We start from the raw sequence: 25,894 nt of genomic DNA on the forward strand, positions 1-25,894 counted from the left end.
TATCTAGTAGTACAAATTCCCTACAAGTTACACATATTGAACAAGAGGTTGAGTTAGCAAAGGAGGAGGGGTAGTGCTGGATTAAGAGGGTAGGAGAAGAAAGAAAGAACTGAACATGGATGCAGGCTTTTTCATACTACCTTTAATGATAACTTGCTTTGAAGGGAGAGTAAAATTAGGCAAGGATGAGCAGCCATGGATTGTTGACTTGTTACTAGAACCATACTTTTTAGCAATATTTCAGCAGCGTTTGATACCCTTTTTTATAGCAAAACCATTACAACAATCCCCCAAACAACCTTTAATCACCTCCAGCTAACATCCAATTAGTTTTAAACACTGGCATAAAGTTCTACTTGAATAACCAGAAAAAGGGAAAATGATACCACACACATCTCTTCAGTGTGATTTACCTGTCTCTGGAGAAGGCAATGGCACCCCACTCCAGTACTCTTGCCTGGAAAATCCCATGGATGGAGGAGCCTGGAAGGCTGCAGTCCATGGGGTCGCTGAGGGTCGGATACGACTGAGTGACTTCACTTTCACTTTTCACTTTCATGCATTGGAGAAGGAAATGGCAACCCACTCCAGTGTTCTTGCCTGGAGAACCCCAGGGACGGGGAAGCCTGGTGGGCTGCCGTCTATGGGGTTGCACAGAGTCGGACACGACTGAAGTGACTTAGCAGTAGCAGCAGCAGTAGCAGTACATGATTGCATCACCTGAAAGTCTAATGGTTTTCAAATGTAACTTTCATTTCTAATGGCTCTGTTGCCATATCTGGCAGGAGACAATACAGTAATGCTGAAAAGGCCCTTATGCATTCTTGTTAGTGTTTTAAAGAACCTAATGCTTGAGACCAGTGAAATCCACAGAAATTCACTCTTGCCTGTAAGAACTTATGAAAATTGTTTAAAAACAACAACAAACCAAATAAGGCAGGAGCCTAAATTCTGAGACTGAAGGTAAAAAGTCAGATTTGGTGGTTCTCAGTGACCATTGGTGGATTTCCTAGAAGGGTGGGATGGGGAGTGTGGAGTGTTCAGAGGTGATTTCTCTTGTTGCCTTTTATGTCTCACAGATTTTCATCTTACACATCCTGCAGCACTTCTTTATTCTGCTCTTCACCATCACCCTGATGTCTGAAGTCCACAGTGCCAGATTATTATATAATACTGCTACTGCTACTGCTAAGTCGCTTCAGTCGTGTCTGACTCTGTGCGACCCCATAGACGGCAGCCCACCAGACTACCCCGTCCCTGGGATCCTCCAGGCAAGAACACTGGAGTGGGTTACCATTTCCTTCTCCAATGCATGAAAGTGAAAAGTGAAAGTGAGGTCACTCAGTTGTGTCCGACTTCGAAACCCCATGGACTGCAGCCTACCAGGCTCCTCCGTCCATGGGATTTTCCAGGCAAGAATACTGGAGTGGGGTGCCATCAGCTTCTCCGTATTTAATAATAATTACATGGTAAATGTAATTTTTATAGTTTTATTCACTCAACGTATCCAGTTCTTCAACTGCGTCATCAAAAGCTGCTTTTGCCAACCTGCAGGCTCGGTTTGAGGGAATTAAGAATTTCATAGTAGAATACAGAGAAATTGAGAGCAAGACCTAAGCAATTGGGATGTGTCAGTGGAAGTTCTGTTACTGCAATATCACTAGGAGCTTTAAAGCCACTAAGTTGTTCTCCGTAGCCTCCTTCTTCTCATTTCCAGAGGCAAATTCAGCCAGATACCTGTGGTAGTCCCCTTTCATTTTATAATAGGAAATCTTGGACTTGCCAGTGTTAGCTGCTGGAATGAGGGGTTTGTTCAGTACATCCAGAATGTCACAACAGATTAGTTTAGCCCCAAACATTTGCCAATATTCCCTAATCATTTTGAGTTTGCCTTCACCTCCCTCATTTTCTTTTTTCTGTTCAGTGCTGCTGATTGTTCTCCAGGAAGCTCTCTTAGCTCCAGTAGCATTTTCACACGCAACAGATGAGAGATTTCTTTATTCAACTGTCAAGTCCACATTCAATCCTGCTTTTTTCTTCATGGAGTCCACCGTTTCGTCCTATCGCTCAGCTGGCTGGGCCAGCTCCGCCTGGTACACCAGATCCTCCCATCACCCATAACAGCAGTGGGTCAGGCAGGTTTTGCGTGATGGAAGGAAGTGTAGGGCGATAGCGTCTGGGACTTTCAGTCTCTCACTTGACGTCCAGGAAGCAAAAATCAAGCACTTCTTTTAAACAGCACACAGTTATATTCTATTTTTTTTTCCCAAAAAAGTCTGATAATATTTTTATTTTACCCAGAACACTTCACTTTATTCATTTAGTATATTGACATATTTGGGTATAAGTGTTCATTTTCATTTCATAATTTCTCTTTTTTGTGTTTCCTTTCTTTGTCTTTTTCATATTAATGGACTATATCACTATTGTAACCCTTTTCCAGATATTCATTGGGACTTGAACAGTTTCTATTATTTTGTTGATTGTCTTAAAGCACGCAACATACATATTTAAGTTATCTAAAAATATCAATTAATATCTTTGCCATCCTCTTAAAATAAGAATCTTAGAACATGTTGCTCCTTTAAATCCGATTCTGACATATGTTACTGAGTTTTTATTTTACAACTATTGAATATTATCATAACCTTAAACCTGTACTATTTTTTAAATTACCCATATATACTCTAGCTTATAGTAAGATAAGTTAAGTGAAAGTCGCTCAGTCTGTCCAACTCTTTGCGATCCCATGGACTATACAGTCTGTGGAATTCTCCAGGCCAGAATATTGCAGTGGGTAGCCTTTCCCTTCTCCAGGGGATCTTCCCAACCCAAGGATCGAACCTAGGTCTCCTAAATGCAGGTGGATTCTTTACCAGCTGAGCCACAAGGGAAGCCCAGGAATACTTGAGTGGGTAGCCCATCCGTTCTCCAGGGGATATTCCCGGCCCAGGAATCCAACTGGGGTCTCCTGCACTTCAGGCTGATTCTTTACCAACTGAGCTATCAGGGAAGCCTTATTTGCACTTAATTCCTTCTTTCATTATAGACCTTCCAAATCTATGATCACTTTCCTTTCGCCTACAGTATATCATATAGAATTATCTTTAGTGAACTTTCTGATATTTATTTTCTAAAAATTTATTTTTAATTTCATTCTTAAAAGACATTTTCCTTGTATATAGGATTACATGTTGGCAGTTATTTTTTTTTCAGCACATCAGGATATAATTCCACTGTCTTCAGAAGGCCATTATTGCTGTAAAGAAGTAAGCTCAATGTCTCACACTTTGAAATAAAAGAAATGAAGTGAAATGAATGTCTTTTTCTTCCTCCAGCTACTTTCAAAATCTTTTTTGTTTTTGAGGTTCTACAGCTTCAGTAAAATGTTTCTAGGTTTAGGCTCCTTTCTATGTTTAGTTTGGATATATTGGGCTTCTTAAATCTCTTGATTTATGTTTGATGTCTTTCATCTAGGAAACTTTTGGAAAATTCCCATAATAAGCTCTTCAAATAACCCCTGTATGTTTTTCTTTTTACTCTCACTTGAAGATCATTTTTATTCTGTCTTCCATGTCTCTCAATCTCTATTCCAAATATTCCATTTGAGGTTTCTGCATTGCATTATGAATAAATTCTCTGAGCTAATTCATTCACTGATTTTTTTTCAGCTCTGCTTAATTGGCTAAACTCATCCATCATGTTATTACATCAGTTATTAGTTATTAATAACTAATTATCAATTTTCATTTATAGATGTTATGTGTAGTTCTTTGGTATACTTTTATACCAATGTTTTAGTACATTTTCATTACCTGCAAAGGTAGTAAGACTTGCCTTTTATTTCTTTAAACAAAGTAATTGTTTTAAACTGTCTGATATTTCTAATTACAGTGTTGAGACAGATTTTCTCTTAACTTTCTCTCAGGGCACCTGGTTTCTGTGTATTCTTTGTTAATTTTAACTCTGTGCTACTCATTGTCCTTTAAAATTATTTATGAGAATATTTCATGCCAAAGAGGATGGCTTCATCCTCTAGAGATCCATGTCCACAGGCAGCTCTTAGCATCAATATCTCATTGTTGTTCAGTGACTAAGTTGTGTGACACTCTTTGTGACCATATGGACTGCAACATGTCAGGCTCCTCTGTCTTCCACTATTCCCCAGAGTTTGCTCAAATTCATGTCCATTGATTTGGAGTTGCTATCTGACTATCTCATCCTCTGCCACTCCCTTCTCCTTTTGCCTTCAATCTTTTCCAGCATCAGGGTCTTTTCCAATGAGTCAGCTCTTTCCATTAAGTGGCTAAAGTATTGGAGCATCAGCTTCAGGATCAGTTGTTTGAATGAATATTTAGGGTTGATTTCCTTTGGGTTGACTGATTTGACTTCCTTACTATACAAGCAATTCTCAGAAGTCTTCTCTGGCACCACGATTTCAAAGCATCAAATTTTTGGCCCTCATCCTTACTGGTCCAACTCTCACATCCATACATGACTACTGGAAAAACCACCGTTTTGACAGTGTGAACCTTTGTCAGCAAAGTGATGTCTCTTCTTTTTAATACACCATCTATGTTTGTCATAGCTTTCCTTTCAAGGTGCAAGTGTCTTAAAAGCCATTTCATGGCTTCTGTCATAATCTGCAGTGATTTTGGAGCCCAAGAAAATAAAATCTGTCACTGCTTCCATTTTTTCCTCTTTTATTTGCCATGTAGTGATGGAACCAGATGCCATAACCTTACTTTTTTAATGTTGAATTTGAAGACATCTTTTTCATTCTTTCATCCTCATCAAGAGGCTCTTTAGTTCCTCTTCACTTTCTGCATTAGAGTGGTATCTTCTGCGTGTCTGAGGTTGTTGATCTTTCTCCCAATAATCTTGATTCCAGTTTGTGATTCATCCAGCATGGAACTTCACATGGTATACTCTGCATATAAGTTAAATAAGCAGGGTGACAATATATAACCTTGTCATACTCCTTTCTCAATTTTGAACCAGTCTGTTGTTCCATGTTAAGTTCTAACTGTTGCTTCTTGACCTGGAAACACATTTCTCAGGAGATACGTAAAGTGGTCTGGTATTCCCATCTCTTTAAGAATTTTCCACAGTTGGTTGTGATCCACACAAAGGTTTTACTTCAATCAATGAAGCAGATGTTCTTCTGGAACTCCCTTGCTTTCTTATGATCCAGCAAATATTGGCAATTTGATCTCTGGTTCTTCTCTTTGATATCCAGCTTGTACATCTGGAAGTTCTCGGTTCACATACTGCTGAAACCTAGATTGAAGGATTTTGAGCATTATTCTGCTACATGTGAAATGAGCACAATTGTAGGGTAGTTTGAGCATTCTTTGGTGTGTCCCTTCTCTGGGACTGGAATGAAAATTGATCTTTTCCAGTCCTGTGGCCACTGTTGAGTTTTCCAAATTTGCTGGCATATTGAGTGTAGCACTTTAACAACATCATCTTTTAGGATCTGAAACAACTCAGCTGCAATTACATCACCTCCACTAGCTTTGTTCGCAGTAATGCTTCCTAAGGCCCACTTAACTTCACACTCCAGGATGTCTTGACTCTAGGTGAGTGACCACACTATAGTGGTTATCCTGGTCATTAAGACTTTTTCGTATAGTTCTTCTGTGCATTCTTGCCACCTCTTCTTAATAGCTTCTGCTTCTGTTAGGTCCTCACTGTTCCTGTACTTTATTGTGCCCATCCTTGCTTCAATATTCCCTTGATATCTCCAGTTTTCTTGAAGAGATCTCTAGTCTTTCCTATTCTAATGTTTTCCTCGGTATCTTTGCATTGTTCATGTAAGTAGGTTTTCTTATCTCTCCTTGCTATTCTTTGGAACAGTCCTTTGAGTTCCAACTTCTATTGGTAGACACTTTCCCAGGAAACACCTGGGTTTGGAATTCTACTCCTCTTGCCCCAAGATGCCATCAAAACTGAAGTTCAAATTTGCCCGTATCAGCAAATGCCCCCAGGACAAAAGTAGTCTCACTGTACTATATTCATATAAACTTGGCATGGCATTTTTAACAACCACTTTAATGCTTTCATAATATTTTACCACTTTAATGCTTTCATAATATTTTAAGAATATTTCCTAGCATTTTCAGTTGTTAGCATTGAATGGGTTTGTGGAGTATTTTGGCTATTTTATGCTCAGGAATGCATGCCTCATATTGCCAAGAGGAATGTGTGTGCATGCTCAGTCATGCAGTCTTGTGAAGCCCACCAGGCTCATGTGTCCATGGGATATTTGAGTCAACAATACTGGAATGGGTGGTTATTTCCTCCTCCAGGGGATCTTCCTGACTCAGGGATCAAACCCACGTCTCTTGCACCTCCCACATTGGTAGGCAGATTCTTTATCCACTGAGCCAACTGGGAAGCCCATGGATCTAAACTTCAGAATGGAGCAGTGACTGCAGGATATAGTGTTGTTAAGATATCTCAAGGTAAGTATAAACAAAGGCATTGTGTGTCTGTGTGTGTTCAGTTTCTTAGTCGTGTCCAACTCTGTGACTCCATGGACTGTAGCCTGCCAAACTCCTCTGTACATTCGAGTTTGAATACTCCAATAAGTTTTATATATAACACAAGAATACTGCAGTGGGTTGCATTTCTTACTCCAGAGGATATTCCTGACCCAGGGATCGAACCTGTGTCTCATGTGTCTCCTATATAGGCAGGTTGATTCTTTACCACTGTACCACCTGGGAATCCCATAGTAAAGGCATAGAGAATGTCAAATTTGAATTTACTCTTGAATATAACCACAGAGTTTGAGGAAAATAAAAGTTCCTAAAAGAAAATAAACATAAACTAGCATAGATATTGGAGAAGGCAATGGCACCCCACTCCAGTACTCTTGCCTGGAAAATCCCATGGATGGAGGAGCCTGGTAGGCTGCAGTCAATGGGGTCACTAAAAGTCGGATACGACTGAGCAACTTCACTTTCATTTTTCACTTTCATGCATTGGAGAAGGAAATGGCAACCCACTCCAGTGTTCTTGCCTGGAGAATCCCAGGGATGGAGGAGCCTGGTGGGCTGCCATCTATGGGGTCGCACAGAGTCAGACATGACTGAATAGACTTAGCAGCAGCAGCATAGATATATGTGGATCCAGAGAGTTGTGTTACAAACATTAAAGTAGTCGTATGTTTCTAAGAGCAGGAAGTAGTCAAATGTGCCAAATCCTAGCAAGTCAGGAATTAATACTGAAAATATGTACTGTTTTTGGCAAATTCAATATAATAATGATTATAGTGAAAGCACTTTCTGTGAAGTATTTATAGTCTGGTTTACAGGGTTTTGGCATGTGTGAGGATGGTTAAATAGTAGAGGTCATTAATGACAGCTATTTGTTCAAAAATGTTGTCTGTGATTATAAAAGATGGTTACTTACATTGATTCTACCTTCAAAATACATTAGGAGTTTGTACATTTCTCTCAGTCTTCACTACCACCACTGTTACCTTTCCCATGTGTGTGTTAATTGCTCGATCATGTCCAACTATTTGTGACTCCATGAACTATAGCCCACCAGGCTTGTCTGTCCATGCCAAGAACACTGCAGTAGGTAGCCATTCCTTTCTCCAGTGGACCTTCCCAACCCAGAGGTCAAATCCTGGCCTCTTGCACTGGTAGGTGGATTCTTCACTATCTGAGCCACCACAAATGTCCTGCAACAGTCTTCAACCAGGCCAACACGCTTCTTTTGACCTTCTTTCTACCTTCTGAGATTGGCCAGACATTCTTTTAAAAAAGAAATCACCTCCTTTATTTGCCTTCTTAGAACATTTTATGGACTCAACCCTGCTTGTTAACCAGGCCTACCAGGTCCTACAATTTCTGGGTCTGGCCATATACCCATCTACTCTCACCTTGAACATTGTGCTTCAAAATTATAGGTTTTCTTCCTGCTTCTGTATGACAAACCCTTCTGGACAACAAACCTCTGATGTTCTTTCTTCCTAATTTGTTCTTTTCCTTATTTTTTCCTTTTAGTCTTTCTTTTACTATTTCTAAGTCTCATGTTTTAGATTTTTTACCTTGAGAAAGTCTACCCTTGGTTAACAGTAAGTGAAGCATCTCTCCTCCTGTGAATAATACAGTGTTATCATCCATTGTATTTTCCCCCTGTGTTAGCTTTATTATAAAGAAACTTACAAATTCCCAGTCATTGCATCACCCCGCTGAATCCATCAAGTACCTAGTATTATATTTGTGTGCTCAGTCACTTCAGTCATGTCCAACTCTTTTCTGACCTGTGGACTGTAGCCTGCTAGGCTCCTGTGTCCTTGAAATTCCCCAGGCAAGAATACTGTAGTGGGTTACCCAAGACCCAGGGGATCTTCCTGACCCAGGGATCAAACCCATATCTCTTATACCTCCTGCATTGGCAGGCAGGTTCTTCACAATTAGTGCCACCTGAGAAACCCCACCTAGTTTTATATCTAGTGACAAAAATTATTGATTAGCAACCAATTAATGATTAAATTAATTGCATTGGTGTGTGAACACTGTTTTGGATCTCTTATCTTTTCTCCCTGAAAGTCAAGGAGTGCGACTAAAAGTTCCAATTTTCCAACAATGGTGTGGCCTTTCTGGAGACCAGCTCACATCCTGAAGATAGCTAGTGATCAGCCAAGATTCACCTGACTAGCGTGAATTCAGGATGGTTGGAAAGAGCTTGTTATTAGTAATAAAGGGTGATCCTTTCACTCAGGAAATTCTAAAACTTTTAGGAGGTTGGTTCCAGGCATGAAGAACAACAATTTTATATAGCTATATATCCCATCAATGTACAGCAATTAATTATTTCCTTTTAAGAATTTGCACATTGATTATATTAAATTGTGTATACTTACCTATATCACAATATTATCTTTACACCGATACTATAAATTCCATGTTAGTAGGAGTCATTTTTATTCATTTTTTAATATATCTTATATCATCTCTCACCCAACATTATCTAAGAATCTTATAAGTTCGGGCATGGTTGATAAAAATAAAATATGTGTATTTTGAACATATATCTGTTTAGTAACATAAAGCTTCAATGTATCACATGGTCAGATCGAAATGGCTGTCTTAAAGGTAAATTAGCCTAGGTTCAAATGTTTAGTGTCTCTCAATGGACATAAACAGGTTACTTTCATTCATCTTTTTGAAGTTCAGTTTCCTTAACATCATTGTTGCTGTTCAGTCCCCATCATGTCTGACTCTTTGCAACCCCATGGGCTGCAGCACGCCAGGCTTCCCTGTCCACCACCAATTCCCAGAGCATACTCAAACTCATGTTCATCACATCGGTGATGCCATTCAACCATCTTATCCTCTGTCATCCCCTCTCTTCCCACCTTCAATCTTTCCCAGTATCAGGGCCTTTTCCAATGAGTCAGTTCTTTCCATAGGGGGCCAAAGTATTGGAGTTTCAGCTTCAACATCAGTCCTTCCATTGAATATTCTGGCATGATTTCCTTTAGGATTCACTGGTTTGATCTACTTGCTGTCCAAGGGAACTCAAGAGTCTTCTCAAACACCAAAGTTCAAAAGCATCAATTCTTCAGTGCTAAGCTTTCCTTATAGTCCAGCTCTCACATTCCTACATGACTATTGGGAAAACCATAAATTTGACTAGACAGACCTTTGTTGGCAAAGTAATGTCTCTGTTTTTTGGTCACAGCTTTTCTTCCATAGCTTTTCTGAGCTGTATCCTTTATAATAAACTGGGAAGCTTAAGAAAAAGTGTTTTCTCAAGTTCTGTGAGTCCTTTTAGCAAATTATCAAAATTATCAAACGGGAGGAACTGCCAAGTCATCGGAACTCCCAAATTTATAGTTGGTTTGTTAGAATGACAACTGGGAATTGTGACTGGTGTCTAAAGTGGAAGCAGTTTTGTGGCACTGACCGCTTTAGCTTGTAGGCTCTACACTAATGCTAGGCAGTTAGTGTCAGAAGTGAATTGATTTTTAGATACCTAGATGATGTCAAAGAGTCAGAGAACAGGTGTTAGAAAACGCACCTCTTACTTGGTGACAGAAAGAATAGAATTGCTAGTCAAGTCTTAAACAAGCCTAATTTATTCAATAGGGAAATATAAAGAATGGACTTGGAAAAAGATGACTGAGAAGTTTGTAGGATCTGGCTAATGTATCTAGAAAAGATAGAGATTGAAGCGGCTAACACTTATCCATTAATCTACTCTATATGACTGTGACAGCACTTTTCACATACTTATTACCTCATTCAATCCTTACAGGAACCTTGTAAAATGTGTATTATTATCTTCATTTTACACATAAAGAAACTAAATCTGAGATGCTATATTCTCAAGCATCCCACACAGCCCAGGTGACAGACTTCAGATCCAAAACAACATGACTTCAAAGTCCATGTTCTTTCCAACACAGCAGACTGAGGAAAGAGTGCCAAAAGCAAACTGTAAATTAGTCTCTAACATAATGTTAGTCTAACATAGAAGCTTTTCCATTTCTTTTTCATGGGAAAGAAATGCAAAAAAGCAAAATGGCTGTCTGGGGAGGCCTTACAAATAGCTGGGAAAAGAAGAGAAGCGAAAAGCAAAGGAGAAAAGGAAAGATTTAAGCATCTGAATGCAGAGTTCCAAAGAATAGCAAGAAGAGATAAGAAAGCCTTCCTCAGTGATCAATGCAAAGAAATAGAGGAAAACAACAGAATGGGAAAGACTAGAGATCTCTTTAAGAAAATTAGAGATACCAAGGAGACACTTCATGCAAAGTTGGGCTTGATAAAGGACAGAAATGGTATGGACCTAACAGAAGCAGAAGATATTAAGAAGAGATGGCAAGAATACACAGAAGAACTGTACAAAAAAGATCTTCACGACCCGATAATCACGATGGTGTGATCACTGACCTAGAGCCAGACATCCTGGAATGTGAAGTCAAGTGGGCCTTAGAAAGCATCACTATGAACAAAGCTAGTGGAGGTGATGGAATTCCAGTTGAGCTATTTCAAATCCTGAAAGATGAAAGTACTGTGAAAGTGCTGCACTCAATATGCCAGCAAATTTGGAAAACTCAGCAGTGGCCACAGGACTGGAAAAGGTCAGTTTTCATTCCAATCATAAAGAAAGGCAATGCCAAAGAATGCTCAAACTACCGCACAATTGCACTCATCTCACACGCTAGTAAAGTAATGCTCAAAATTCTCCAAGCCAGGCTTCAACAATACGTGAACCGTGAACTTCCAGATGTTCAAGCTGGTTTAGAAAAGGCAGAGGAACCAGAGATCAAATTGCCAGCATCTGCTGGATCATCGAAAAAGCAAGAGAGTTCCAGAAAAACATGTATTTCTGCTTTATTGACTATGCCAAAGCCTTTGACTGTGTGGATCACAATAAACTGGAAAATTCTGAAAGAGATGGGAATACCAGACCACCTGACCTGCCTCTTGAGAAATCTGTATGCAGGTCAGGAAGCAACAGTTAGAACTGGACATGGAACAACAGACTGGTTCCAAATAGGAAAAGGAATATGTCAAGGCTGTATATTGTTACCCTGCTTATTTAACTTTTATGCAGAGTACATCATGAGAAACACTAGGCTGGAAGAAGCACAAACTGGAATTAAGATTGCCGGGAGAAATATCAATAACCTCAGATATGCAGATGACACCACCTTTATGGCAGAAAGTGAAGAGGAACTCAAAAGCCTCTTGATGAACGTGAAAGTGGAGAGTGAAAAAGTTGGCTTAAAGCTCAACATTCAGAAAATAAAGATCATGGCATCTGGTCCCATCACTTCATGGGAAATAGATGGAGAAACAGTGGAAACAGTGTCAGACTTTATTGTTTGGGGCTCCAAAATCACTGCAGATGGTGATTGCAGCCATGAAATTAAAAGACGCTTACTCCTTAGAAGGAAAGTTATGACCAACCTAGACAGCATATTAAAAAGCAGAGACATTACTTTGCCAACAAAGACCCATCTAGTCAAGGCTATGGTTTTTCCAGTGGTCATGTATGGATGTGAGAGTTGGACTGTGAAGAAAACTGAGCACTGAAGAATTGATGTTTTTGAACTGTGGTGTTGGAGAAGACTCTTGAGAGTCCCCTGTACTTCAAGGAGATCCAACCAGTCCATCCTAAAGGATACCAGTCCTGGGTTTTCGTTGGAAGGACTCATTCTAAAGCTGAATCTCCAATACTTTGGCCACCTCATGTGAAGAGCTGACTCATTGGAAAAGACCCTGATGCTGGGAGGGATTGGGGGCAGGAGGAGAAGGGGACAACAGAGGATGAGATGGCTGGATGGCATCATTGACACGATGGACATGAGTTTGGGTGAACTCTGGTAGTTTGTGATGGACAGGGAGGCCTGGCGTGCTGTGATTCATGGGGTCACAAAGAGTTGAACACGACTGACCGACTGAACTAAACTGAACTGAACATAGAAGCTGGCAATATTGGAAAATGTAGTTTAAAAATAAAATAGTCTATAACATTTGTAAATAATTAGTAGGAAACCAACCCCAAAGATCTGGTGATACACTTTACAAAAGTATTATTCAAGTCTTTTCATAAACACTTTGAGATTGCTAATAATCATTACTTCATATTTTAAGTAGTTTTCTCAGCAGGATAAAATTTTGGAGTTACAGTGTAGAATTATTGTTATGTGCCTGAAAATATTGGTACATTTGTATTGTTCACATGAGGCACATGATGCATAATGTGTAGAACTGGTGCAATTTCTTTCTCATAACAAAAATGATAGTATACTCAGTGCTCAAGCCTTTTATGGAAGTTTTGCTTTGTATGATTATAGATACTATTTATTATTTAGCTATAATGTTCCTAAGTGTAAAAGAAAGTGACAAATAAAAACAACTCTAAATAATTAAAGGATATTTGTAATAAAACAATTATTTGGATTTTTCTAGGATATTAATTATGAATAAAATGGACTTAGCATCTGTCCACATAGGAAGTATAGCCATAGAGAAAATCTAAATGGAACTCAAAATGTTTTCCTTCTAACTCACACAACTAGATTTTTGATATATGTATAAATAGATCTAGAAACATCATTATTCATGATGATAATAAAGGTCTTCTAAACCAGAAGAGAAATACATTTCTATTTTTATTTTTGTTTATGTTATAAGATGTTGTTGAATGGCATCACCAACTTGGTGGACATGAGTCTCAGCAAACTCTAGGAGCTGGTGATACACAGGGAAGCCTGTGCTTCCTGTGCTGCAGTCCATGGGGTCACTAAAAGTCAGACATGACTGAGTGACTGAACTAAACTGATAAGGGTCCAGCTTCACTGTTTCGCATGTGGTTCTCCAGTTTTCCCAATACTATTATTGAAAAGACTATCCTTTCTCCATTGCATATCCTTGGTGCCCTTATCAAAGATTAGCTGACCATATTACCTTGTGTTTATTTCTGGGCTCTCTATTCTGCTCCATTGTCCAAATGGTGCTGGAGAAGACTCTTGAAAGTACCCCCTGGACAACAGTGAGATCAAACCAGTCAATCCTAAAGGAAATCATGCCTGAATATTCATTGGAAGGACTGATGCTGAAGCTGAAATTCCAATACTTTAGCCATCTGATGTGAAGAACTGACTCACTGGAAAAGACCCTAATTCTGAGAAAGATTGAAGCCAAGAGTGAGAAGGTGGTGACAGAAGATGAGATGGTTGGATGGCATCACTGACTCAGTGGAGATGAGTTTGAGCAAGCTCTGGGAGATGGTAAAGGACAGGGAAGCATGGTGTGCTGCAGTTCATGGGGTTGCAAAGAGTCAGACACGACTGAGCGACTGAACAACAAAATTCTGTTCCACTGGACCTGCTGAAACAGAGTCCTTTGCCTCTTGTTCGTAAAAAAGAAAAAGAAAAAAAAAAAAAGCTTTAGCCTCCTAGGCCTTCCCCAAGTTCCAAAGATCAAATTTAATCAAATAAGTCATATTTTAAATCAGAAAAATTAATTTTTAAAAGAAAGTTCAGAAACAAAATAGTCAAGCAAGATCAAATAACAACAGTTTAACCACAAAACAAAATCAAAGACCTTTAGTTCCTCCTCAAGGGCTACAGATAATATTCTGAGCTGTATCTTTGACCCGTTTTTCACATACTAAACACTCCACCAGGTAAAAGAAGTTAACTGCATGATGACAACCAGTAAGTAGACTCCAAAGTGGCTGGAGCCAGATAACTGATACTTGAGATTCCTGAAATACCTCCATGTTACCTCTCCATCAACCAGTCAGAGAAATGTGCATGAGCTTTTCAGGCACCCAGCAACCTTCTCCCTCACATTGTCTTTAAAAACCTGTTTTTAAAAGATATTAGGGATTTCAGGTCTCTTGAGCCCTGGCTACCCATTCTCCTTGATTGGTACTCTGCAATAAACATTGTACTTTCCTTTACCAGGAATCCATAGGATGGCTTTGCCACATGTCCAGCAAGTAGACATGCTTGGTTTGGTGTTTGCTTTTATGCCAATATTGTATTGTTTTCATTAATATAGCTTTGCAATATAGTCTAAATATAGGAAGTATAATGACACCAGCTTGGTTTTTCTTTCTCAAGATGCTTTGGATATTTGGAGTCTTTTTGGTTGGATAAAATTTTAGGATTGTTGTTCCTATTTCTGTAAAAACAGCACTGAAATTTTGATCATGATTGCATTAATTTATAGATTGTTTTGTGCAATACAGATATTTTAACAACATTTATTATTCAAATAACATTTATTATTCAAATGCATGAGTAATTAATATCTTTTCATTTATTTGTATCTTCTTTGATTTATTTCATCAGTGTCTCATAGTTTTCAGCGTATACATCTTTCAATTCCTTGGATAAACTTATATTCAAGTATTTTATTCTTTTCAATGCTGTAAATTGGATTATTTTCTTAATTTCTTTTCTTGACAGTTCATTGTTAGTGTATAGAAACTTAACTATTTTTCTATATTGATTTTGTGTCCTGAAAACTTACTTGATAGTAAAAAAATCTACTCAAAATGGATTAAGAACTTAAACATAAGTCCTGAAACCATAAAACTCCTAGAACAAAACTTGGGTAAACTCCTTGACATTGATCTTGGCAATGTGTTTTTAGATTTGAATCCAAAAGCAAAGACACCAGAATCAAAAACAAATGAGTGGAATTACATCAAACTAAAAAGCTTCTGCACAGCAGAAAACAAACAACTTTTAAAAGGCCAAACAAACAGAAAAAAAAAAAAAACCACTAACAAACTGAAAAGGCAATCCGTGAAATGGGAGAAAGTATTTGCAAACCACGTATCTGATAAGAAGTTAATATTCAAAATATATGAACTATTTTATTCAGTCATGAGAAGAAAAGGAAATATTGCCACTTGCAACAACATGAGGACCTTGAAGGCTAAGGGAAATAGGTCAGGCAGAGAAAGACTCATATTGCGTGATATCACTTATAAATGGAATATATCTATAACTGTACTTATATCTATAATTTAAAAGGTCAAACTCATAAAAATAGAGCAAAAAGTGGTTGCCAGGGCTTGGGGGCTGGAAGAAATAAGTTGGTAAAAGGGTACCAATTTTCAAGTATAAAATGAATAAGATCTGAGAATCTAATATATAACATTGTGATGACAGTAAATGACACTGTACTGTAGAACTGAAATTTCCTAAGACGGAATAACTTAAATGTTTTCACACACACACACACACACAGAAGGTAAATATATGATATAATGGATGCATTGATTCTTCTTGGAAGAATATTTTCACAATGTATACATATATCAAATCATCATGTTACACCTTAAATATTATAATTTTATTTGCAACTGATACCCAAAATAGGTAGAAAAAATCTATTTCCTATTCTTTGTTCCTGTTTCCTTCTCATTTCCTTGTTTACATTTTTCTTGTTGTTTAAATGGTTAATGGTCAACTTTGTGCAAGATGCTGTAATTAAGTAGTTATATGTAATATGCTTGGGGAAAGTTTGTTAACAGCTACATAATTTTTTAAAATGTATGAGCAGTGTTTTATTAACAAAAAAGTGAGACATTCCAAAAAAAAAAAAAAATCCTTGTAGTTATTTAGTTAACATACATGCATGTGGATATGTTTAAGAGATATTTTTGTGAAGTAGCATGATAAAATTGCAAAGGACATTAAACTTGTTACACTAGTGTTCAAGATTTATGATTATAATCACTGCCTTAACTAGAACATCTTTTGTTTTCAGCATTCATCACAACTGAAGCTTTCTCCTGTGTACTCAGTCACTCAGTCATGTCCGACTCTTTGTGACCCCATGAACTGTAGACTGCCAAGCTCCTCTGTCCACGGGATTCTCTAGGCAAGAATAGTGAAGTGGGTGCCACTCCAGGGGATCTTCCCGACCTAGGAATTGAACTTGCATCTCCTACATTGGCAGGCAGACTGTTTACCACTGTGCTACCAGGGAAGCCCTCCTTTAGGTTATTTGCTTTTAAAGCTGCTACCAGAAAAGCTGCATCCCCTCTCCCATCTCCTTGCTTCTGTTGTTGTTCCCTGTAGTTGAATACTTTAAAAAAACAACTTAAAAAAAAATCATCTACTAAGTGAGGATTTCTCCAAAACATTTATAAATGAAAAAAATTTGTATCTGTTCACAGTTTTGCAGTTTCTGACTTGATCTTTTGTATAAAAATATAATGAGGGTGAAACAATATAAATGAATACAATTCATACATAATTAAATCACACATAGGGTCAGAAAGAATCATGGTTTCACATTCAGTCACCTGTTTAAAGACTTTATTAAAGCTTTACTGAATATTGATTGACAGAAACAAACTACACAACAAAAAATAAAATTGAGGAGCTGCATGCCAAGCAATTCACCTTGTCAAAACCTTATGCTTCTCGTTTTTGTTAAAAGAAACAAAAAAAAAACAAAAAAAAAAACGTTGTTTCTCTTCCAAATTTCCTCTATTAAAACATCTTATCCTCTCTTCCATCCACACTGTACTCATTAGTTTGTTTCATTTTATTCTCTACATCCTTCTTACTGTGACCAAATGTCCTCAACATGTAATATTTTCATTATGTATAGCTCCCCTGGGAAGCAGCATTCTTCACCCTTTTCCATTGCTTTGATCAGGGGAATCAGTGCAATTGCCTCACTGTCTTCAACACTGTCTCAAGTTTTAGTTAATAAAATTCTCTTGCATGTTGCAAACACACAAGAAAAAATGTTGAGTCAGAAGAAAACACTATTGGATTATTTCTGTACTTTTTAAATTAAACATATAGCAATTTTAATCAAAAGACCAACATAAAAAAAAGAAAATTTGACTGCAATATCACTCTTTAAAAGTGGAGCACAAGCCCAACTAGATTACAATAATAAAAGTATCTAAAGATTCTTTGTGCTCTTTTTCTAATACTAGGAAATGAAACAGGATTAAGCATTTAAAATAGCTATTTCTACTTCAAAACTATGTACATATGGCTCAGCAGATAAAGAATCCACCTGCAATGCAGGAGACATAGGAAACTCGGGTTCAATCCTTGGGTCAGGAAGATCCCTTGGAGGAGGAAATGGCAACCCACTCCAGTATTCTTGCCTGGGAAAATCCCATGGACAGAGGACCCTTATGGGCTACAGTCCAAAGGGTCACAGAGTTGAATATGACTGAGCAAGAACACAACCTACATTTGAAATGGTAGATGATTACTCTAAAGTATTACTTTTTTATTAAAAAATTATAACTGTGTCATGATAGAAGTTAACTAGACTAATGACAATCATTTAACAATATATACAAGTATTAAATCATTATGCTATACATATGAAATGTTATATGTCATTTATATCTCAATTTAAAAAACACATATATATATATGTATAGTTTAATGTTGAAGGACTCCTGGCAACATATATTTGGTAATAATTTCAGTGTAAAAGGAATTTTTAATGAGTAATATAACACCTATTCTTTCTGGGTGACCTTTTATATTTACTTCTTTGTTAATTTGGGAGGAAAGTACATTTAACACAGACATTGTAGAAATCTTCAACTGATTAGTTCATCCCAACCTAGATAGCATATTAAAAAGCAGAGACATTACTTTGCCAACAAAGGTCCAGCTAGTTAAGGCTATGGTTTTTCCTGTGATCACGTATGGATGTGAGAGTTGGACTGTGAAGAAAGCTGAGCGCCGAAGAATTGATGCTTTTGAACTGTGGTGTTGGAGAAGACTCTTGAGAGTCCCTTGGACTGCAAAAAGATCCAACCAGTCCATCCTAAAGGAGATCAGTCCCAGGTGTTCATTTGAAAGACTGATGCTAAAGCTGAAACTCCAATATTTTGGCCACCTCATGCAAAGAGCTGACTCATTGGAAAAGACCCTGATGCTGGGAGGGATTGGGGGCAGGAGGAGAAGGGGACAACAGAGGATGAGATGGCTGGATGGCATCACTGACTCGATGGACATGAGTCTGGGTAAACTCCGGAAGTTGGTGATGAACAGGGAGGCCTGGTGTGCTATGATTCATGGGGTCGCAAAGAGTCAGACACGACAGAGCGAATGAACTGAACTGAACTTGCCTTATGAGAAAAAAAGGGCAACATGAAAGGAAGAAAATGTATCCTCAATATTATTATTCCGAAAATATTTTAAGGTCAATTATGTAGAGTTTCGGAGAAGGCAATGGCACCCCACTCCAGTACTCTTGCCTGGAAAATCCCATGGACGGAGGAGCCTGGAAGGCTGTAGTCCATGGGGTCGCTGAGGGTCGGACACGACTGAGCAACTTCACTTTCACTTTTCACTTTCATGCATTGGAGAAGGAAATGGCAACCCACTCCAGTGTTCTTGCCTGGAGAATCCCAGGGATGGGAGAGCCTGATGGGCTGCCGTTTATGGGGTCGCACAGAGTCGGATACGACTGAAGTGACTTAGCACCATCTAGAGTTTTAGTAATTAATGTACAGTTTGAGGTTAAGGTCTGGTTCAAAAACTGTTAAGAGTTATGTGACAAGATAAGGAGGTTATACCAAAATGTAAACTAATTACATCACAGCAGACTGCTAAATTCAGCTGATAATTTGAGTGGGAAACTTAGGAAATTGGTAAAAGCAATTACACAATGCATTTTTACTGATGGAAGTCAGTTAAAAACTTGTCCCTTTAAAGCCTCTTAGAGCTATCTTGTGGGTCTATATAATTCAACAAACTTGTCTCAAAGCTAAAATTAAGACTTAGATGAAAGCTGGAAAACTGACTTGCTAACAACAAAGTCAAACAATATCTGAGATGGCGTTCTAGTGATGATGCAGAAGAACCACAAGAAACTAATCTTCAAAACCTCAACCTTTACTGACCTTGGTATTCATCAATGAAAGGAATATTTCAGACTCATAAGCAGTAAGAATCACTTCAATAAAATTGGCCTTTTATAATACTTAAACTCTAAGCCAACAAGGAGGTTCAATTAAGCAGAATAACGTTCTCAGAAAATGAAATTTCAATACCCTCAACTTGTGCTCACGTTTGATTTTATAACACACAGTAAATGAAAAACAACATACTAGATTTTACAATAAATTTTGAACTTGGTCTATAGGCTATGATATCATGTAACTGTCCTTATATTTTGGAACTTGATTCATGCTATAAAATTTTAGTTTAAAAATTAGTTGAATTTACTAAAATAGCTATATACCAATAAAATTAATAAAAAGAAGAAAATAATTAAATTTAAAATAAACTTAAAATAAACAGAATTGACTCATTAGCCTATCACCTTAGAACAGGTTTCAGGACTCAACAAAGCATGGTAATCATCTAGTTCACCTTTTATATAATGAAAAATGACTCTATAGCACAGAAGGATCTGCTTTTAGAAGATGTAGTAGCTTACCAATGATCACTGAACTAAACCTTGAAAATCTGGGATAAGAAGTTTTACATTTTATATTAAGTTTTACATTTAAGAAGTGACAATTGTTTCATGAAAAAAGCTTCCCAAGAGAATTTAGTTTCTGATGGAATTAAAGAAGAATTGAGAGAGCTATAAAAAAGTTATTTGGACATAGAAAATTATGTTTTTAACAATTAAAAATAGGGTTGTTGAATACTGTATTTCCAATATGCAAATAAGATATAAGAATAAGAAACATGAGTTTACATGTGTGACAGGGATTCTTAGAGCAAATGTGATTCCTATTGGAGATGTCAAAAAAAAAAAAAAAAAAAAGAGAAGAGACAATAGAAATAGGAATGTGAAGTAACCAGAAGGCAAGGTCAGAGAACACATTTTATGAAAATATATTTTGGCAAAGATAAAGGAAAGAGGAAAAGTTAAGGTATTCAATAGAGTAGATAGGCATTCTGCATTTTTAAGGAAGGAAAGGTCTGTGGCACAATAAAGAGAGGCTGATATATTCCTTGAGTATGGAGGAAAGAGAATAAAGTAGATCGATAATACCAGTGTACCACCGCTGTAGAAACTGAACAAAGACTAATCAAGTTTTTTCACCCACTAATAGTGAACAGTCACTTAATAGGCTCCTCTGGAATGAATGGTTGCATTTGGTGTGTCTTTATAATTTGAATCAAAAAGTAAAAAAGCAGCCTAACAGTTGGTTGGAGGGCCAGGTAGGAGTTTGCCTTATATATCTGCAATATATGAAAACAAATTTACAACCAAGTCTTTGAAAACATAAAACAAGACTGGTCCTCAAAAGTCTCTATAATGTCCGTTGCAACCCCATGGACTGCAGCCCACCAGGCTCCTCTGTCCATGGGATTCTCCAGGCAAGAATACTGGAGTGGGTTGCCATTTCCTTCTCCAGGGGATCTTCCTGACCCAGGGATCGAAGCCAGGTCTCCCACATTGCAGGCAGATGCTTTAACCTCTGAGCCACCAGGGAAGCCCTCTATAATGTCAGACTTTAGCAAATATAACGCCACTAGTTTAGTATACTGCATTTAGTGTGTTGTCTTTATTGCTTTATTTAATGTCTTCCATTTGCTCACTCATTTTCTCAGTTGCCTAATACAGTTTTGTTTTCATATTTTGCTGAAAATAGTTCTCCTAAAATGGGGTTTTTTTGAAACATAACTTCACAATTAGGAAGGAAATATAATTTTCTTACTCATCTGCTCTTTAACATTATATGTGTCAAAGATAATCTGCAGATAGTTGGAGATTGAAATTTTAATAAAATTGGTTTTAAGTGATATACAAACTGTTGCTTTATATCTTTCAAACTTCATCATTCACTTGGAATTTAGGTAAGAACTTGAGAGATATTCAATCCAAATTATGTTATTAATGATATGGGGGCCAAATTTTCAATTATGTGCTATATAAATTATATTTAATCAGGTAGGATATCAGGATTAACACAACCACATGCATGTCTATTGTCAAGCTCAGAAAGAGTAAAAGTTAACTCTAGAACTTTAACTAGGAAAAAAATGTCAGTTTTCAAATCCCATCCTCAGAAATCCTTTATAGTGTTACTTTTAGTAGTCAGTCTAGAGTTCAAGACTCTCATTTTTTTTTTTTTGAAGGATAATGTAAAGTATCTTTGAAAACATTAAATAAATGGGCTTAAAATGAGAATGTTAAAATTTTTAATATTTTCTTCCTTTCACATAGACAAATATTAATAATAAAAAACACAGAGAGATTGTTCATTTTCTATGTTCATGGAAGAAATCATAATTTAAAAATCCACTTATTTTATTTCAGCCCATATTTCTACACCCAAATATGAAATGGTTATTTGAAAATAGCCTCAATAGGTAAAACAAGAAACCATGTGGATTTGCCAAACATATATTTTAAATGTTGCATTTTATATATAGACTTATTATACATAGGCATTTTGTGTTTGCTCTAAGTATAAGGAATATACTTAATAGATTGCTACTTTGACAAATGAAATATTAATTCATTCATCCTTTACAAATCAGATATCTAGATACTATGGATCATTGACACTATAGAAAACTTTGTAGATGTAGAAATTTTCAGAAATGGACTCAGAAAAAGTATTATCCTTGAAAACCCTGCTGTGAAATTGAAAAGCCTAATCTTGGGCCAATCTTAGTGGAAGATATTTTGCTTTAGTCTTTCTGGGTTTGATCCCTGGGTTGAGAAGATCCCCTGGAGGCAAAGGTGACCCACTCCAGTATTCTGGCCTGGAGAATTCCATGGACTAAATAGTCCATGCAGTCTGAAAGAGTTGGACATGACTGAGCGACTTTCACTTTCAATTTGGCAGCAAAGAGCTATAAAAAATGAACTCCATCACCAAAATATTAGAAAGTAGAAGTTGCATGGTTTTCTGTTTTTGCTCCTGGCTCCTTCAAAGTGCTTTTTTTGGGTGTATATTTAGTGGATTCTTTAGTTATCTTATTTTCTTTGAAGGTTAAATACTCTTCATGTATTGTCTATTTATACAAAAATATTTTCAACAAAAACAACAAATAGAACAAAGCAAGAAAACCAAAATGATTATAATACCTGTGGCTACAAATTACATCATCAAATATAGTTACCACATTGTTTTATTTTACATGTTTGACTTATCATAACAAAGATAAACAGTCTGATGAAAAATACTAACAGGAACCACTCATAAGGAGAAAATATTTAAATTAATATGTTACTCTAATTTAGGCTTCAAAAATAGCATCTCAATTCCTCTTTCTGATTTTTCATTGTTAGTATATAGAATTTAAGAGAAATCAAGGAATCAATCCCATTTACCATTGCAACAAAAAGAATTAAATATCTAGGAAAAAACGTACCTAAGGAGACAAAAGAACTGTATGCAGAAAATTATAAGACACTGATGAAAGAAATCTAAGATGACATAAACAAATGAGAGATATTCCATGTTCCTGAGTAGGAAGAATCAATATTATGAAAATTGACTATACTACCAAATGCAATCTGCAGATTCAATGTAAGCCCTATCAAATTACCTGTGGCATTTTTCAAGAACTAGAACAAAAAATTTCACAATTCATATGGAAATGCAAAAGACCCTGAATAACCAAAGCAGTCTTGAGAAATAAGAATGGAGCTGGAGGAATCAACCTTCCTGACTTCAGGTTATACTACAAATCTATAATCATCAAGACAGTATGGTACTAGCACAAAAACAGAAATATAGACCAATGGAACAAGATAGAAAGCCCAGAAATAAACCCATGCACCTATGGGTACCTTATTTTTGACAAAGGAGGCAAGAATGTACAATGGGGCAAAGACAGCCTCTTCAATAAATGGTGCTGGGAAAACTGGACAGCTACATGTAAAAGAATGGAATTAGAACACTTCCTAACACCATACACAAAGATACACTCAAAATGGATTAAAGACCTAAATGTAAGACCAGAAACTATAAAAGTCTTAGAGGAAAACATAGGCAGAACACTTGGCATAAATTAAAGTAAGATCCTCTATGACCCTGTTACTCCTAGAGTAACAGAAATAAAAACAAAAGTAAACAAGTGGAATTTGATTAAATTTAAAAGCTTTTGCCCAGCAAAGGAAACTATAAGCAAGGTGAAAAGACAGCCCTCAGAATGGGAAAAAATAATAGCAAATTAAACAACTGACAAAGGATTAATTTCCAAAATATACAAGCAGCTCATACAACTCAATTCCAGAAAAACAAACAACCCAATCAAAAAGTGGGAAAAAGACCTAAACAGACATTTCTCCAAAGAAGATATACAGATGGATGACAAACACATGAAAAGATGCTCAACATCACTCATTATCAAAGAAATGCAAATCAAAAGTTGAGTGAGATATTATCTCACATCAGTCAGAATGGCTATCATCAAAAAGTCTACAAACAATAAATACCTGAGAGGGTGTGGAGAAAAGGGAACACTCTTGCACTGTTGGTGGGAATGTAAATTGATACAGCCACTATGGAAGACAGTGTGAATATTCCTTAAAAAAGCTAGGAATAAAACCACCATATCACTCAGCAATCCCACTTCTAGGTAAATACCCTGAGGAAACCAAAATTGAAAAGACACATGTATCCCATTGTTCATTGCAGCACTATTTACAATAGCTAGAACATGGAAGCACCCTACATATCCATCAACAGATGAACGGGTAAAGAAGTTGTGGTACTTATACACAATGGAATATTAGCCATAAAAAGGAACTCATTTTAGTCAGTTCTGATGAGGTGGATGAACCTAGAACCTATTATACAGAGTGAAGTGAGTCAGAAACAGAAGGATAAATACCATACTCTAACATATATATTCTGAATCTAGAAAAATGGTACTGAAGAATTTATTTACAGGACAGCAATGGAGAAACAGGCATAGAGAGATTTATAGACATGGAGAGAGGGAGGAAGGCAGGGAGAGGAGAGCATCTCTACTTATAATTTAACAAAGCATTCAGCATACATGCTAATAGTCAAGAAGTACATTAAATATGCTTGGGTAGAAGTGGGAGATATAGGTAGTAATTTAGATAGCCATGTGTTATGCTACTGACATTAATTACAGGGCCCTATAGTGGAGCTTTCAGGATATACTTCAAAACAACTAGTAACTACCAAAAAATCCCACCTATCATTTCACTATATTTTACTTAGTGATAATGACAGAAGAAGCAAGGCACTTTTTAATCTGCTCCAAATTTTTGTATATCAAGTAACTATAAATCTGAAGTTGCAGCTTCCGGGAGTTATTGTTGGTAACAGAGGAAGAGATGTTTTCATTGCTTCTGCGAAGTCAGCGATGCTACATTTGCAAACACTGGAAAAATATTACAGAAACCCTATTAAAAAGTGCTAAATCTTTCCTGAATAACGATTCAGAGATGCAAGGTAATATTTATATCTCCATTCACACATTTTTCGATGTATTTTGGAAACTGTACATTCATATTAAATACTGAATTTGAAAAATAAGCCCTTTCCTAGACTTTCTGTGTACATTAATAGATGCATTGACTGAACCATAAACACAGTTGGGTTAGTATTTGACTTCATAAAAATGTCTATATTCAAAATTTTGAAAAGTTCTGACCATCCCTGATTTTAAAGTACCTATTATCTTCCCTTGGGAAAAAAGTACATATTTATGTCAATAAATAGATACACTGAGATGAGGAATTATGTGAAACAACCACACAGAACATTTTTTTCTACCTTTTAAGAAACTCTGAGCCCGAGCTAGTAGATAAGAAATAAAAATGTAAGTTATACATCATACTACTACCAAATGCTAATTGTGGTGTCAAGCAATGTGAGAAATCAGTTACATTTCCATAGAAAATTTAAAAACACAGAGAAGAGCGTTTTGACTAATTTTCTTCTTCAACAAAATGCAACCTCATAATACCTAGTGAGGTGCTCAATGAAATTATTTTGAATATTAATTTATTATTAACATAGAATTAATAGCATTGGTATTACTTTCTATGTGAAAGTCTCTCGGTCATGTCCAAAGCCTCCAGGCCAGAATACTGGAGCAGGTAGCCATTGCCTTCTCCAGGGGATCTGCCCAATCCAGGGAAGATACTTTATAAGACTCCTTTTAAGACTATAAGTATATTCGTACTTTTAAGATACTTTTAAGATACTTTATAAGCATATTAGTAACAATATAGATTGGGTTTCCCAGGTGGTGCAGTGGTAAAGAATCCACTTGCCAATGCAAGAGATGCAGGTTTGGGAAGATCCTGTGGAGTAGGAAATGGCAACCCACTCCAGTATTTCTTGCTTAGAAAATTCCACAGATGGAGAAGTCTTGGCAGGTTACAGTTCATGGTTTGCGAAGAATTGGCCATGAGTGAACAACTGAGCACACAAGAATATAAATACA

General features: G+C 36.9%; 1 protein-coding gene and 1 pseudogene across 1 annotated transcript in view; both read right to left on the reverse strand.

Annotated features, from left to right (window-relative positions):
• The window catches only part of MDGA2 (MAM domain containing glycosylphosphatidylinositol anchor 2), a 914,699-nt gene that overhangs the window by 156,314 nt on the left and 732,491 nt on the right, over positions 1-25,894 (reverse strand). The gene's annotated exons all lie outside the window — the stretch shown is intronic.
• Positions 1,074-14,259, reverse strand: LOC113899283 (annotated as a pseudogene).

This window comes from Bos indicus x Bos taurus, chromosome 10 (assembly GCF_003369695.1).
Source record: "Bos indicus x Bos taurus breed Angus x Brahman F1 hybrid chromosome 10, Bos_hybrid_MaternalHap_v2.0, whole genome shotgun sequence".
In the NCBI taxonomy this organism is placed as follows: domain Eukaryota; kingdom Metazoa; phylum Chordata; class Mammalia; order Artiodactyla; family Bovidae; genus Bos; species Bos indicus x Bos taurus.